The sequence below is a fragment of the Suricata suricatta genome, chromosome 8 (genome assembly GCF_006229205.1).
Source record: "Suricata suricatta isolate VVHF042 chromosome 8, meerkat_22Aug2017_6uvM2_HiC, whole genome shotgun sequence".
Lineage (NCBI taxonomy): Eukaryota > Metazoa > Chordata > Mammalia > Carnivora > Herpestidae > Suricata > Suricata suricatta.
Window position 1 is genome coordinate 117,110,227 of NC_043707.1, and position 17,607 is coordinate 117,127,833.

The 17,607-nt window shown below is 47.2% G+C and overlaps 1 long non-coding RNA gene across 1 annotated transcript in view; it reads left to right on the plus strand.

The window, feature by feature from the left end:
• The window catches only part of LOC115299907, a 28,715-nt gene extending 14,216 nt beyond the window's left edge, over window positions 1-14,499 (plus strand). The window contains exons 3-4 of the long non-coding RNA XR_003912404.1: window positions 11,345-11,422; window positions 11,825-14,499. This is a non-coding gene — a long non-coding RNA (uncharacterized LOC115299907). The remainder of the gene's footprint in view (window positions 1-11,344; window positions 11,423-11,824) is intronic.
• The last annotated feature ends 3,108 nt before the right edge of the window (window positions 14,500-17,607 follow it).

Genomic DNA, 17,607 nt, shown 5'->3' on the forward strand with positions numbered 1-17,607 from the left:
GAAGCAGGTCCCGATCTCACAAACCACAAGATCATGATCTGAGCTGAAATCAAGAGCCGGACTGAGCCACACAGGTGACCCCATCTCATGCTTTTCTTCAAACTAAACAACCTTTTCCTCCTTAGGCTCCAGGGACTTACTTTGCCAATCTTATCCAGGGGAGGACACAAAACCTTCCTGGGGGAAAGAGCTTCTTCCCACTTCTCTATGGAGATCTCAGAGCCACTTGCAAAAAATATGCAAGACCCAGTGCCTCCCAGCAATACAGTCCCAGCAGATGGGGTAGGAGGCAGAAGGGAGCCACCACTGCCTGCCAACTGAGACGGAAGAGAGGGGAGGGGCTGGAACAATCTGCGTGAGTTTGGGATGGTGATTTTTGAGTGATCCGATGTTTTCCAGCTCCCTGTGAAGTGTCTGCACCAACTTTTATTGGTTCCCAGACGTACCTCGCTTATGTTCAAGGAGAAGTCTTTTCCCACCACAGCAGGGCTGTCCTGGGACCCTCAACCCTCTCCATGCTTCTGCTGAGCTGACTCTTCTTTCATGGCCTGGTTGCCATGGAGCTCCCACCAGGCCCAGCTGTTGGCCACATCTGCAGCCATGCCGTCAGAGTCCTGGGCAACGCCACTGCCCCTGCTTGATCGCAGGGCACAACCCGCACAGGAGGCTCTCGTTTCGTGGGGGGATCACTGAACACCACAAGCTCGCCTTGTCAACGTCTTCCCATATTTAGATCTAGTGCCGGAACATTCCTCCCCCTCCCACACCCAGGCCCGACAGGACTTGATCCAGGAGGCTCCCTCTGTGTTACAGGAATAACCTGGATGCTCACAAACCTCATCAGCCTGCGTGGATGAAAGAGCCCACGACATCATTTGGACACATGTGTTGCTACTTCAATACTGTGTCCTCCTAACCCAGGTAAACGGCAGGGAGCAGAATCATCACAAGCTCACTGTGCCCTGGGCATCGCTGGGGGGAGTCCCAGCATTGTCTCATGCATGTTTCTGCAGCGGTCAGAGCTGCTGCTCATGCTGCCTCCTGCGCTCTACCCTGGACATCAGTTGGGCAGAGGTTCCCCTTGCAGGGCCTGTCCCGAGTGCCTCTCAGCACTCTGCAGGACTGCCGGTCAGTGTGTGTGCCCCGAATACTACCCCTGCCTTTTCACTCCTAAGAGAATAGAAAAACTGGTGTCCCTCCACTATGCCATTCCCTTAGCTGGATCCTAAGGTGGTACATTATTTAGATTGTTTTGTTTTGTCTACATTGAAGGATACACAGAGACGCTGGAGCCACAGTCATGACCTGCCTGTATCGTTCAGACTCCGAGTTGAGGCTCGCTCTGCATTTTAGGTTTCTTCATGCATTCAGCGCCTAGCTACCAAGTGCCTGTGTTTAAAGGACTATGGCAGTAATTGACATATTAATTTTGTATCGCTGCTTTACAGATTACTGCAATCTTAGTGGTTTAAACAACATACATTCATCAGGACACCTGGGCGGCTCCGTTGGTTAAGTGTCTAACTCTTGATGTCAGCCCAGGTCATATTCTCATGGTTCCTGAGATCGAGCCCCGCGTCAGTCGGGCAATGCTCTGACAGCATGGAGTCTGCTTTGGATCCTCTCTCTCCCCTTTTTCTGCCCCTCCCCATCCCTGTCTCTCAAAATTAAATGTACTTATTTAAAAAAAAAAAAAGAAAAGAACAACATACATTCATCAACATGCATACAGACACAGTGCTGGAGGTCAGAAGACTGCAATGTTATACAGGCCCTCCTGGAAGCCCTGAGGGAGAATTCACTTCCAGGCCTTTTCCGTCTGCTAGAGGCCACCCATATTCTTTGGCTCATGGCCCTACATCATTCCAAACTCTGCTTCTGTCCTCACATCTCCTTCCCTGACTCTGACCCTCCTGCCTCCCGCTTACAAGTACCTTTGGATTATAGTGAGTCTCGCTTAGGAACCCTTGTGATTATGTTGGGTCTGTCCAGATAATCCAGGATAACCTCCCCTATCTCTAAATCCTTAACTCAACCCCATCTGCAGAGTGCTTTTTGCCACATAATGAATATTCTGAGGTTTGGGCATAAACACATGAACATCTTTGGGGCCACTGTTCTGCCCACCATACTGGGTATCCAGTTGAATGGTTCTACCTAAAGGATGCATACTCTTTTCCTGCAATTGCTCTGGCATTTGCTCTCTCTCTCCCAGTTTGCCAGACACACTCATCCATACCTGAATCCCAATCATGGGCCAAGTTCAAGTTCTTTTCTCAAGAGCTTCCTTTTCAGCCTCCTTATAAATGAGAATGGGCATATTTCCCCCTTCCTGGGGACCCATTCCATCCTTACAAGTAAGGCCCCTTGCTCTCCACTTGGCATCACAGAGAGAAACTCAGATATTCAGGTAAGAATATTGAGTCCATGGTACATGTGTGTACATCCACATGTAATCCTGGATAAGTGTCCTGTCTCTTCCACTTGCCCTTCCAGGCCACTCTCCACCCTGCCCTGTACAGCAGGTTGCTGATCTCCATGAACCACATCAGTGAGTGCTCGGATCCTCTGGCATCTTATTGTATCCAACCAACGGGAACTCCGGCAGGAGATGGGAGGGAGGAGGAGCGTGAAGGTAGGGTCTGCCTCCCTGTGAGGCTGTTCTGGACAGCTGCATTCCTCACTGGAGGCCTCAGCTCCTGTTGGCCCCTGTGGGTTCAGGAAACTTCTCTTTCCTCTCAGACTTTCAGGTTGTAGGACAGCCTCCATGTTCCACACTATCTCTTGTGGTTTCTTTCCCCAAACTCTACCCACACCTTTGTAAAGATCCTTCATTAAACTTTTCTCAGGTGATCCAATGTGAGTATGTCAACTATTTTCTGATGGTATTCTGACTATTACGATGTCCAAAACATGACTCAAGCTTCACAGGCCAAAATGAATGATCTCATGATATAATTTAGATCCAGGTTGGCAACTCAGTAATCTCACACCTGAGTCACTGCACAAACTCAGTTTCCTTTCAACCTTCTAGAATTCTGGACTGCCCAGGGACTGCTCAAAACTGGTCACTCCTCATATTTATTTCCTCCATGCCTCCTCTGCTCATGTTGTGGTCTAAGGCACCATTGACAGAATGGAGTTTTCTAGTTCTCTGGGGATCCACACTCTTTCTGAGGCCCAGAGGCTCTCCTGCCCTTGGATATATATAACAACCCAGTTCTTTTCTCAAAGCCAGATTAAGGTGGTTTGGGCAGGCTGTAGATATGTGAGTCAAAGCCATATGGCTCTGAATCTGACTTAACCTATACATTGGGTGCACAGATACCCTCTTTCCTGATTATCCATTTGCCAACACTGCTTCTGTGTCGAGAGCCCCTTCCCCTGGTTTACTGAGAAAATGAGCCATTGGACTGGAATTGTGGGGGTCCCACCCCATCCCACATCCACAAACCTGCTCCTGTCACCATTCATCCCCACCACTCTCTTCGTCACAGAAGACATGTTTCTCTTTCTGTTCAAGGCTCACCTCTGCATCTTTGTTCTTGGTCCCATGCCCTACTGTGCTTGGACAGCTGCCTCTCTCCAACACCAGGAGCGAATTCTTTCTTCCACATCTTTGAACTCTCCTTTACAGAAATATTCTTCTTTGCCTGTAACTGTTCACAATGTTTTCCCAGAGTGAAGAAGGAGCAGGAGGAGGAGGAGGGGGAGAGGAGGAAGAAGGACTCCATTGTTCTAGAATTGGCAATTTCTGCCACTCCTTCCCTTCTCCTCCGAGTTACCCAAAAGAGCTGCCTTACACTTGTAGTTCCATATCCTCATTTCTCATCCTCAACCCACTGCAATTTTACTCCTGCCTTTCTGAGACCAGGAAACTTCTTAAATGCCAAACCAAATGGGCACCTTTCATCCTCATCTTATGGGACCTCCCCCACTGCATTTAACTATTTAGACCCAGGAGTCCTCCATCTCCTCTCCCCAAGGGTAGAGTCCTTGTAGCAGAGACTGTGAACTTCCCTCCATGGTTTCCTTTCCCTCTTTCTCCCACTCCCACAACCCCTGAGTTGTAACAGAGAACACACAGCTGCCCTGCTGGATTCTATATCCCCCAGACTTCCCACAGCTAAGTATGGTGGTGCAGCTATGGTTTGTTGTCAATAGGAGATGAGCAGAAGTGATGTGGCAGCATCCTTGGCCCTTGGGACTGTGGACTCAGAAATGGGAGCTTCATTTTAATAATAGTGGTATCAAGCCACCAACTTGGGTCCCAGATGACTCTTTGGGACAGAGTCATCTCTGGCCAGTGCCAGCTGTGGACTACTCATATCTAGACTTTTCATGTGAGAAAAATAAACTTGTATCCCATTTAAGTTAGCTTGTATACTAAGTAATATAGTATTGACTCAAGACCAGTCAATCTGTAGGCATCCAGTCTAATTTAGATCCTCTTACACCGTCTTGTAGCACCCTGTACTTCTCCTTCAAAGCACGTATCACCACTTGCAATTAAATAATTATGTGGGTAATGTAGTGTTCACTATTGATTGCCTTCTCAACAGCTATCTCCCTTCCCTCCTTTTTATCTCACAGAATCTTGTTGTCATTCAGGTATTCATGGCTTCCTCCTTCAGACTCATGCTGCATGAAAAGATGAGACTAAGCCCATCAGATTGTCTCTCTGAGATTTTGAAGTAAGAGACAAATAATAAGAATGAGAGGGACCAGCAGGGAGTAACAAAGCAGGCAGATTGTACCCTTGATGACCTGTATATCGTGTCTGCTGAGCATCTGCAGCCTCCTGGATCCAGGATCATGTCCCAGTTCTAGTCTCTGTTCTTGATCTTCCCTACACAGCATCTATAATTATCCCTAAAATGCACCATCTTTCCCTGGGCTAAGAGAGTGTCCACTCATTTCTCATAATTGAGCAGGCCTGGATAAAGCAGTAACTTTGGGCAAGTTTATTCAACAGGTCTTTGAACACCTACTATGTGCTAGGCACTCCTGTACTCACTAGGATACTAGAGAGAACAGATGGGCTACCTAAATCATCTCTCCGAGAAGCAGAGTCAACTATCCTCCTCTACCTGCTTAGAATTTTTCAATGGGTTCTAACTGACTTCAGAACAAAGCCCTAAATCCTTACGATTTACCAGCAACCTTGCATAATACAGCCTCTGTCTCTCATTTGACCCTCTATCCTGTTACCTTACCCTTCTCTCCATTTATACCAGATCAGATCACTTTCAGGTCCCCCAGCATGTAAGCTTCTCTCATGCTTGCAAGCTTTTGTACATACTCTTCCATTTACTCGAGGATGGTAAGCAGGGTAACGAGGCAAGGATGAGGACGATGATGAGGGTCACAATAATACTACCACCTGAGCACTTATATGTACTTTACATGTATTCTTCTTGGTCTTCATAACAATGTCACAAGGTAGGTTCTGCTTTCCCCATTTTACTGAAACTGAGGCTTTGGGAATTCAGTAACCTGCTTCAGACCACACACGTAAGAAGTAGCAAAGCCAACATTTGAAGCCAGGCCTATTTGACTCCAAAGACAAGCTGTCTAGGCCAGCTGTCACCTCTCTTCCACTCTTTCAAGCTGATCATTTGGAGGCAGACAGACTTCAGTTGGAATTCAGGACTCTGCTGTTTCCTGAGTGGGTGGCCTTGAGCAAGTCATTGAATCTCACTGAGGCTCGGTTTCCTCATTTGTAAAATGAGGCCAGCATTAGAACCTCCCTGAGAAGGTTACAGTGGCATTAAAATGAAAGCATGAGCGTTAAGGCATGCCTGGACAGTGCACTTGGTAGATATGGTTTCCTTATCAGCATTATTACCTTCTCCACTTAGGCAAGTAGCTCTCTCCTTCACCCTGTCCAGGTTAGAGCCCTGCATCTTGTCACAGACACAGCCTAAGAGCTGCTTCTCTGCCAGGCCTCCTGGGGCCAGGCCTGCACAGATCTGTGGAAGGAAGCTTGTGCTGGCACAGGAATGGCCTGTAATTGATCCCAGTTAGAGGTGGACAGGCCCTGTCCTCCTCGCTGGGGCCTCAGGAAGCAGGGGGCTGCCTGATTTATGTCCCTGCTGCACCGAGGATGACCTGGTGACCTCTCTACGTGTCCTAGCATCAGACAAGGCCATAAAACGGAATTGGTGTTGCACGTTTGTTCCTATCAGGGCTGACTTGTACACTGGTGCACCCAGCTTAGATCAGTTCCCTGCAGGGCCCTCTCCAGGAAAGGCTAGTGTGTGTGGCCGCTCTGTGCGGCCAGGCCACCAGAAGTTCAGGGATGGTGTACAGAAAGGAAATCACAACCTCGTATGCTTTCGTGGCTTCCATAACCATCCTCAGTGAAAGACGCCAATCCACATCCTGAACTTCCAGCTCACACCCCCTGCCACAGACCCAGTATCAGTGGCCTGCTGAACACCTCCTCCTGCACATCCCAAAGTCCCCCATCTGAGCTCATGGTGTTCACCCCTCTGCCAGCTCTTCTCCCCTCATGCATCGGCACCACACTTGGGCCAAAAGAGGCCGCTTCCTCCCTGGCCTGGTGCAGCTTCTTTGTATAGACTCCTTGATAGCTCTGACCACCACGTTTTGTGATTAGAACAACTTAGTGCAGGTTTCACTATTATCTGCATCTCTGTCTCCTCCACTAGACCATGAAGTCCTAGAGGCAAGGGACCACATCTGATTCATCTCTGCAGCCCCACAGCCTAGCGTAGAGCCTGGCACAGGATCTGCCATGAACCTTTGATGAATGAATGAGTGAATGGTTGGATAAATAGATGGATGGGTGGCTGAATGACTGAGCATAGATGTGTATCTTTCGAGGTAGTTTTCAAATAAAGAACAGGACTTCTGAGAAGAGACACCCAAAGTGTGTGGGGGGTGTAATTATATTAAATGTCAGCATCCTACAGCCACATTAACCTTATTAAATTGCATAGTCTGAGCTATACTAGGAGCTCTTCCATATACAGATGATGAGACCCAGACAGGTTAAATAACTTGCTGAAGGTGAACCGTGATTTAGTGGCAGAGCCCCCAGACCAGCCCCCAAACTTCCTATGTCCATTGTCTGCAGCCTCTTGCTCTCTTTCTACGTGCTGACCTTTAGTGAGCTCTTCACGAACTCCAGAGCTTGGCTTCCAGAAATAGAAAGCAGTGGGTCTTCTGGACTATCTACACAGTTTTCCTAACAACAATGTAATTCATAGCAGAAAAATTGAGATGAGCTTCTCAGAATTTGCAGTTTGAAGAGGAGCATAAGACTATATGATCGTGTGGCCCTTATCTTCTCCCCACCTGCAAAATGGGAATAAGAATTGCATCTATCCTGGCATAATGCATGTTTTTCACTTTAGGCTCTTGTGATAGGTTGTATTATTATTCCCAACTATTTGTCAGACTCTCAGTAAAAGAATTCTCCATCTCTGACCATAGCAATGAGACTCATAGTGCTTCTCTGTAAGGGGACTATGCCTCACTGCTCCATTGGCGTCTGCCTCGGCCATTCGCTTCCTTTGGCCAATGGAACATGAATAGAAGTGACATATGCTACATCCCAGCAGAAGCCTCAAGAGTCATTGTGAGATTCAGCCAGAGCATTTTCGCTCCTGTCTCTGGAATGATATAGGGGCCACTCTTTCTGTCTGAGATCCAGAATGTGAACACATATGGGACAGAACCTCAAATGACCCGCTGCTATCATGTGGCACAAATAAGAAATAAACCTTGTTGTTGTCACCGCCGTGGGTAGTTTCTGTTGCATAGCCTTGCAAATGCTGACTAGTAATCTTTTGCTTATAATCTAGACAGACTCGTTTGAGACATCTTAAATCAGAGGATAGGGTGTGTGGCAATGATATCCACAAAAATGCTTCAAATCCCAGGGGATCTTAGAGTTATTAGTCAGTAGACAGATAAGCTGCCATAATAAGAAACTTCAAAATAAAAGTCTTAAATATGGTACACATTTACTTCTTTCCTAAAACAGAAGATGTAAGTGGCTGGCCCAGGGTGTTTAGGAAGCTCAGCTCCGTGAGCTCACCCAAACACCCAGTTTCCCTCTAACCTGCAGCTCCTTGCTACTGTCCATGATATTCTCCTCATCAGCACCATGTCCACATTCCAGCCTGCAGGAAGGAGGAGAGAGAGACCAGGAATAACCAGTGTTCCTGGTCATAAGGAAGTACAGAGAAGCTGCCCACAGCACTTCTGCTCACAGGCCACTGACCAGATCTTTTTATGGCCATAGCTGTGTGATACAGGGCACAGGCATGTATCACAGCTGGTTTCCAGCCAAACGACAACGAGCCCTAATGAGACACAAAGGGGACTTCCTGTTAGTAAAAGAAAGAAGAGGATCATTCAGTGGTGTTTGGAATAGGCTTACGTAGGCTCGTGAGAGCCAATCACATGTATTGCCCTCCCTCCAATTCCATTTTCCTTGATATGACTCTTGAAATCAGCCTTGGTGGGAGTATTTACACCAAAGAAATTGGCAAATATTACCAATCTGGATGTGCCTCCCCCACCCCAACCTGCCAGAGAGCCTGTGGTTAGACATTTTTGCCGGCACAGAGGGTAACAGATGCCGGCAGGCAATTACACTCTCTGCCCCAGTTGGGCCGCTTCTTCTTTCTTTATTTATTTAATGTTTTATTTATTTTTGAGAGAGAGAGAGCAAATGGCCAGGGGAGGAGCCAAGAGAGAGAGAAACAGAGGATCTGAGGCAGGCCTTGTGCTGCCAGAAGAGAACCTGATGTGGGGCTCAAACTCACAAACTGTGAGATCATGACCTGAGCCAAAGACGGATGCTCAACCCACTGAGCCACCCAGGTGCCCTGGGCCAGTTTTTCTTAGTGTCTCTGCTGCATTCTTTCACTCCCAAGCAGCTTCCTCACCTTCTGCTCTACAAGAAGTCCTCTTTGGTTCAAATTTGGGAGTGCAGCTCATCTTTCTTGCCTCTTCATTGCTCTAGATTGCCTGTCCTGGGCCAGATGCCTATGCTTGGGCTCCTCAGCTATGTCCGGGGTGCAGGGGCTGGATGGGGATCTTGCCCAAAGCTGCCTTCAGAGGGGCAGTGGACAGAACTGACCCCAGAGGCAGACACTGTGTGACCCAGGAGCAAAAGTTCTTTCCGACTCTACCACAGAGTTTAGGTTATAGGAGACCATCCTTATCCAGTTTGCTGAATATTCTTTTTTACTGTGGTAAAATATAGTTAACATAAAATTCACTATCTTAACCATTTTTAAGTGTACCATGGAGTCACATAAAATACATTCGTAATGTTGGACATCACCGTCATCCATCTCGATTTCTCTGATATTCCTTTTTGTATCTCTTGTGACCAGATGGCCCAGTTAGGTGAAAGATGTACTTCCTGAGGTAGAAGAGGGTCTCTGGCTGAGGCACGGCTATGCCCTACATCACAAGGGCAGAAATTGGTGGTATAGACAGGACAGTTCATGCTCTCTCTCAAAAATAAATAAATAAACTTAAAAAATTTGTTGGATGGATGAACAAGTAAACAAATTAAATCAGTTAGCTTCTTTAAACTTTATCCATAAATAGGAGGTATTTAAAATATCTAACTAAGGGCGCCTGGGTGGCTCAGTCAGATGAGCATCCGATTTCGGCTCAGGTCATGATCTCATAGTTCGTGGGTTCAAGCCCTGCGTCGGGCTCTGTGCTGACAGCTCAGAGCCTGGAGCCTGCTTCAGATTCTGTGTCTCCCTCTCTCTGCCTCTCCCCAACTCAAGCTCTGTCTCTGTCTCTCAAAAATAAATTTTAAAAATGTTAACCAAAATAATTTTAATATCTAAGTAGAAAATAAAAGAATGCAAAGCAAAATAAAACGAAGTGAAATAAATAAAATAAAATATCTAACTAGTGAGGCAGGGGCACGAACACATCAGAAAACATGCCAAGTGTTTAAGCCAAAGTTCTAGAGTGGTGAGTACTCTGGAGGTTCCCGCTGGGCCTGGTATTAACCATTTAGTTTCTGGATGGTGTAGAGGTCTCAGGGATCCCAGGGGAAAAGGGTGAAAAGGAACTAGATAGCACTTAGGGGCAACAATCAATTAAAAAAAAAATTTTTTTTACTAAGTTAACAAGCATTTGAGGCTGTACTAGTGTAAACCAGCTAAATGTCATCCCTGTCTATAAAATGGAGGAATTGATACCTAGCTGACCAAAAGGGGTGCCGGGGAAGGGAACGTCAGTCATCCCTGTGACATGCTAGGAGAGGCAGGCCTGAGGTGAAGAAAACACCAGAAGTTCAGAACATACAAAAACGGGAACGGCTGCCCTTCACCTTCCCATTTCCATCCCAACCCCCATCTCCAAGACAGAGACATGTCCTAATAACCAGTTCCAAGTGTGTGGCGGAAATCCAGCTCAGGTGGAAAGGGGTGTCTGTGTCTGAGAAATTGGGAATATAAAAGAACAGGACAGGACCAGGTGGCAGGAGAGACTGTGGCTCTCTGGGAGATTCCTCCTTAACCAAGGAGACTTAGAAATAGGTGTCCCTCCCATGAAAGGCCCGGCCAGGCCCCCTCTAGTCTTCAAGACCCTAAGCTCTGTGCTCCTCAAGTTCTTTGATCCAAAAGTTCGAAGTAGGAGCAGAAGCAATTTGGCCCCAAAACTCCAGACCTGAATTTGCTTCTCCCTTGAGCAGCCTTTGAAAAACTGATCTCTTGAACACGGAAGACACAGTTGCTGGGGGTATAGCCTGTCTTCCAGGCAACAGGTGAAAACAAGAGATACCCAACATCTGACTTCAACATGAAGAGGAATTAATTATCAGGATAGAGGCTGTGTCACAGAATCCAAGGTTAGGGACAGCATAGGGAGGCAATTAGGAGCCTCAGCATCCTGAAAAATCCAACCATGAGTTTTGCTTTTCTTTCTTGCTGCAGACTGATCAGCTCTTTTTCCTAATATGCATGGTAGATGTCCATTGCCAACAGCCCCTAACATCACCTCCAATCAAGAGGGCAGCCAGAGGCAGACAGCAAGGCTTTAGCTCCATTCCAGGGTCTTGGAGGTGGGATGTGATCGGCTCAGCTTCAGTCAGTTGCCTGCCCTGGCCAATAATCTGTGGCCTGGGGTGAGGGGTGGAATCACAGGTGTGTTTAGCTGTTCTTCTCCTGGCCCTGTGTTTAGGGGAGAGACAGAACCATTCCTAGAACATGGATACAGAGGAAGCAGTAGACAGAGGTACCTTCTACATCTGATTTGTCTGATGTCACTGCTAGCAAAAGGCATACCAAATCCAAATGATTCCTTTGTTCTTTCCATTATGCTCCGTTTCAAGCAGCAAATGAAGGTCATTATGCCAGAGGGACACCAGAGGGGAAGCCCAGAGCTTCAGACGCCAATGAGAGATTGGAAGGCAGTAAGTAGAACAGTGTCTCCCAGTCCTGGCTTCCCTGTCAGACTGTAAACTGGGGAGGACTGTGTGTGTCTAGCATGGGTCCTGGCAGGTAGGGGTACTCAGTAATTAATGAAGGGAGAGGGGAAGAAAGGAAGGAAGGCAAGGAGAGGGGAAGAAAGGAAGGAAGGCAAGAAGGAGGGAGGGAGAGGGAAGGGAAGGAGGAAGGCAAGCAGGGAGGGAGGGAGGAAGGAAGGAAGGAAGGGAGGGAGGGAGAAAGGATTATGCTTCTAAATCACTTGTACTTTGGTAAAAATAAAGATTACAATAGTAACATTTATTGAGCACTTAGTATTTTGAGATTTGGCATGTATTAAATAATCTGCCATCAAATCAATAAGCTGAATATTATTATTCCTTTTATAGATAAGATACTGGGGCCCAGGAAGATGAAGATGTTCCAAGTTTACCAGGTTAGTGGCAGAACCATTGCAAATCTAAGCAGCCTGGCTCCAGAGCCTCCGAGCGCAGCCCCTGCATCGTACAGCCTCTCAAGATGTCAGCAGCGCACCCCAGACCTAAAGCATCAGATCCTCTGAGGGAGGGACACGGGAATCTGCATCGGAACAAATTTCAAACAGGTGATTCTGATGCACAGCCAGAGTCAGACCTACGACTGTGGATCTAAAACGTAGCAGCACACCCTGGGGCCACGTGACTAGAACAAATAAGGCTGCTTCCTGGATTTTCAAGTCTGTCTGATCATGTGAACACGAGGCCTGCTGAATAATGTTGAGTGATCGTCTCCTTTTGTGAGGGGGGAACCCAAACCCCGATCAATCACAAAGAAGCCTCTGGAGAGCCGTGAGCAGAAGGCCAACTCAGGAGACTTGCCCATTAGACATTTTCCGAAGGGGCTGCAGCCACTGGCCACCGTCCTTGGAACTCTGTGTACCTGCCTAGTTCCTGGACTTTGATCTCCCATCTGACCTCCTTCTCACCCCTGCTCTGATCTGACAACTCCTGCTGGGCTGACCCCATCTCTGACCCCAGCCCGCCTGGGTTTTCAGTCTCACTGCTCCAGGCTGATGTCTCACAGGAGGACAGCCTGAGGCAACACAATATTTGCATTGACCCCCAATAATGGGAACAGGATGCCCCCTCTTCTAATGATGTAATGATGAGTGGAATATTCATGTCAAAAGACCTGTGACTTTCGGGGTGGAATTCAAGTACTCTCACACCTATTTTGTGACCATCACTGAACGTGCAATGTCAGAACAGTGAGAAATAAACAGGCCTTCGTCCTAACTGAAGCGATGTTCTTTCATTCATTCAGGAAATGACTATTGAGAGCCGATTCCATGACCGTTTCAGTGTCAGCACTGGGGACAAAAAAGATAAACAAGATGTTGTCTCTGCCCTCAAGGAGTTTCCGTATCCCTGATTCTGCTGTGATCCAGAGAAGATGATGCATCAAAGATTAGCCAAATAATTGGTCCAAAAAGAAAAAAGGCTTCGAGATTGCACTTTCAGATAGGGATGGCTCTAGCTTTGTCCAAGGTTCCGAAGTCTCTCAATGACAGGACCTGCCTGTGGAAGTTTGGGGAAGCCAGTAATGAGCCTCAGACACAAACACCTTTTAAAGACCTAGATCTATCTGTGCACCAGAGGTTTAGACCCAGGGGTTGGGTAGCCTTTTTGGTAGCCATCAAAAGGGCTCAGGATTGGGGCTTGGGCTACCCCATTCTGTTCTTGCCTATACTCTAGTTTGATATGTAATCCTACACAATTTATGTTTCCTCTCTTCACCTCAGTCCTCTCAGGCCATTTCTGTTCTCTCTGAATGCCCAGCTGTTCAAAGAGTATTTGATAAATGTCCGTTGAATGAATGAATGAATCTCTAAAGTCCCTTCTAGCTCTGATGTTGTGAGTCTATGAGCTGGAGACATCTTTAGGAAAGAACAAGATCGGCCAAGAAGAAAAAGTTTAGTCCCATTTCTGAAGGACCCAAGGTCACACTCCATTATGCAAATATGATCTGCTCCTTATGGACAACTTCTCCTTCCTCTTCATACCCTGCCTTCATTTTTCATCTCCTCTGCACATATTGTTGTGGGTTGAATTATGTCCCTCAGGAAGGGTATATTCAAGTCCTAACCCCCTGGTGAATACTGGTGAATATGACCTTATTTGGAACTGGGGTCTGTAGATGTAATCAAATTAAGATGAGTCATGCTGACTGAGGCTGGGCCCTACTCCAATAGAACTGGTGTCCTTACAAGAAGAGGAAAATCGGGACATACACCCACAGGGAGAGTGTCGTGTGAGGATGGAGGCAGAGAGTGGAGGAATGCGTTACAAGCCAAGGAGTGCCGAGCATTGCCAGCAGTGACCAGAAGCCAGAAGAGAGGCATTGAATAGCTTCTTCCTTTGAGCCCCTGGGAAGAAACTGACCCTGTTGAGACCTTGATTTTGGACTTCTGGCTCCTGAAATATGAGAAATCTGTCTGTGTTGTCTTAAGCCACCTAGCGTGTGGTACTTTGTTATGGCAGCCCTAGGAAACTAATATAGGTCTCTGAGGCCATTATCTGGAAATCACGCCTCTGATGCATGTTAACAGAGCCCTAAAAAGCACCCAAGGCCCTGACGGCTCTCCAAATGTTCACTGCAGATGAGTCATCGTTGTGCCTATTGTGGATCTCTGAAACCAAGAAGCCTGACACCCCCGTGGGGGAAGGAAAAAGGCCTTCCACACCATTAGTTAGCAGGAAGAGAATGCTGGGGGTGGGGAGGAGGGTTCCCAGCTGCTTTCCTTCCCCACTGGGGACAGCCCCCAGAAGGGGACTATCATCCCTATTAAATGTCACCGCCATTCACTTTCAGTACTTCCATAAGTGAATGCGGGGCACTTATGGTGGTGGGGGCTGCTGGGGAAGAGCATGTGCATGTAGACGGGGAGGTTGCTAAAAAATTAGAACACACATTCCATGAGTACAAGCCACGCAGGAGTGGGAGGCTTGGGGCATGGTGGGTGGCTAGGACGGACTCGAGAATCAGGCCTGCTTGAATCCCGGTCCCGCTAGGCCTTCCACTGTGATCTTGGGCAAGTTACTTCATCCCTCTGGGCCTTCTTCTTATTTTAAGTATTAAATAAGATGATGTATCTAGCACAAAGCCAGAGTGGGTGCTCAATAAATGTTATTTTCATTGTAGGAGAAACAGCTCAGTGAAAGAGCAAGGTGATTGTGATCAAGCAGGACCCCATCACCTCTTGCCAGACACTATCTGATCAAATGCTCAGAGCCACTCTGGGAGGAAGTTAGTCTCTGTTTACAAATAACATAACTGTGGTTTAGGAATGTAAAAACTTGGCCAAGCTCACAGAACAAGGAAACTGGCAGAGTCAGGGTTCAAACTAGAGTTCTTAAGCACACATTCTTATTCCTGGGCAACCTTTATTCACAAGACCGAATGGGGAGGGCAGCGTACAGCAAATAGTTGAGGGACAGAGAGAGGGCCTAAGGCACTTTGCTTAAGGTTGTGGTTGCCTCGGAAGTACGTTGTTTGTATTGGACTGACACATTTATTTTGCTTCATTAGCAAATACATCTCTAGCGCTTAATATAGGGCATTCCAAACACCTTATGTCAGTAACTCATCTTCACAGGAGACTAGCAGGTGGGTACTGCATTATTCCCATTTTGCAGGTGTGGACATTGAGATGCAAAGAGGTTAAGCAACTTTACTGAGGCAGTGGAAGCAGGATTCACACTTGCTTCTTAGGCTCCAAGAGACTATGCCATTGTCCTAGACTGCATTATCTTTTGGGGTGATGGTGGGTCTGTTGCCCAAGTGTATATGCTGGAGGAAGCGGGGAGAATTAACACCCCACACACAAGCCACCCTTTGGCGCTATTGCTGCAATAAGACCATGAGTAATTTGACCCTGTAAGGTGAACGGCAGGATGGTGGCCGTTTAGCCCTGGGATTCTCTGAGTCAACAGCTTTTCATCCCTGCCCCACTTCCTGAAAACTCTTTGCTCCTCAGCTTTGGAAACCCTTTGAGCACAAAGAACTCATTTCCTGTGGCTAGGAAGGACCTACGAGTTCCTGATGACAGCTCATCTCCCTCATTAAGGCGCTCATAAAAGTGTTTCAAGGAGCCTGACTTATGGCCCCGCTGTTTGTCAAGATTCCCCTTCTGCAAGGAGTCACTGGTAATTTGGTGCTAGGAGATGTGCAGGAGGAACCAGCTCCTTTGAGTCCAGGAATTATTTATGATCCTAAGAAGAAAGAATGTCATTGGAGAGATAACAAGCCTTCAACCAGCACAACAGGCTGTTTAATATGCCACGAGGGATAGTGGGGGGGGGGGGCGTGCAGCTTCAAAATTCCAAAGCCAGCCAGGAGACCGGGAGAGATTCTGTACATATGAGTTGTCTATTCCTCTGAAAGCTTCTGGGGCACTAATGGCTAACAATTTTGGAAGTTTTACTGTGAGCCATTCACTTGTGCTAAATGCTTTTTATACGCTAATCCATTTAATTCTCACGCTGTTTCTATCCCATTTTACAAATGAGTAAATTGAGGCACAGAGGGGTTACGAAACTTAGCCAATTGGAGTCATACATTAGTGAGTAGCCAAGTCAGGATTGTATTCCCCGGAAGTCTGCCTCCACAGTTGTGCTTCTGAACACCAGTCACAGCTTAGGAGGAAATTAGGTTTTAAGACATCCCAATAAGGTGAAATGTACATATATTCAAAATCGTCTTTGATAATCCTTTAAAACACCTATAAAGTTTAGAGGCAAATGGCCTTGTCCAGTAATCAGAGCACCACTGAGCTAACCTAAAGGGAGGAGCAGAAGGAAAGTTCAAATGTGGACAGATGCTTACATTTTAAAACTACTTTGCCTTTAGGCAAACTATCAGGTCCCTCGGGGTAAAAATCAAGAGGCAGGGAATTATAGAGTGTATTTACCCACCTGCAGGGGCGACTCTGTTCCCTTTTAATATTTAGCTTCTGTAACCTTAACACATATCACTCGTCATGTGGTATTTTGCTGGCATAAGAGAGAACATAGTCACATTTTAAGAGGAGAGGTGGGAAAGTTCTGTTCCGGAAGTCCAAGTCCAAGCCTAAATGAAATGAACCTGGAACGATGAGACTTCATGAGACTAGCTTTGGAGCCAGATAAACCTAGACTTGGACCTAAATCTGCTGTTAACTAGCTGTGTAGCCTTGGATAATTTGCTTAGCTTCCAAAAGCCTCAGTTTCTTAACCTGTAAAGTGGTCATAGCAATACCACTGCATTGAGAAGACTGAATTTAAAAGTTTATAAAGTAGTGGGTTTGGGTATAAATCATAGTAATTAAGTACTAGCTCTTAATAGCTATTTGACCCGAGACAGGTCATGTTACCTCTCTGAGCCTTATTTCTCCTTATCTGCAATATGGACGTAACTGTTCTTCCTACTAACTTCAAAGGTCATTGTAAAGAAACACTAAAGCACTGTACAAGGGTTGTATGAGGATCTTCCCAGCCACTTAGTATACCTGGAATTGTGAGGAGGTGCTGGGAGACCCCTGCTGGAGAAAACAACTCAAGAGAATCCTGGGCCTGAAGTCAGAAATGGGCTCAGATCTCCACTTTTAACATTTGGTGTGGCTGTGTGACTTTTGGTGATTGACCTATTCTCTCTGAGCCTCCACTTTCCTTCTATCAAGTGGGGTTAACAGTACTGATATCTCAAGGTTACCCCGAGAATCATGTCCAGCAGAAAAGTGCTAGGTACGTGGTAAGCGCTCGATAACTGTTTGCTGAGTCTGAATCCTTCTGAGAGAAGCCAAATTCAGCCCCTCTCCCTGCGCAGGGGGAGAAAAGTGCACGGTGTTTCCACACAGAATTTAAGTAGTAGAGATGCTCCCGCGGGGCCAGTGGGCTCCAGTGCCTCCCCACTTCCCCAACCCGCCCAGCCGTTGCCATGGCCACCGGTTCAGGCCCGGAGCAGCACCTAGGCGTGTTCAGCCCAATCCCCGCCTTCCAGAGTGACCATTGGCTGGAGAGGCCACGTGACGTGCGCTGGTATGCTAATATATGGTAATCGCCCCCACGCCCCTCCTCCCCGGGCTGTGTCCGAGTAGCCAGCAGGGTGCGCGGCGCCGAGCCGAGGGGGCGGGCTGAGGGGCGGCCCCCGGGAGAGA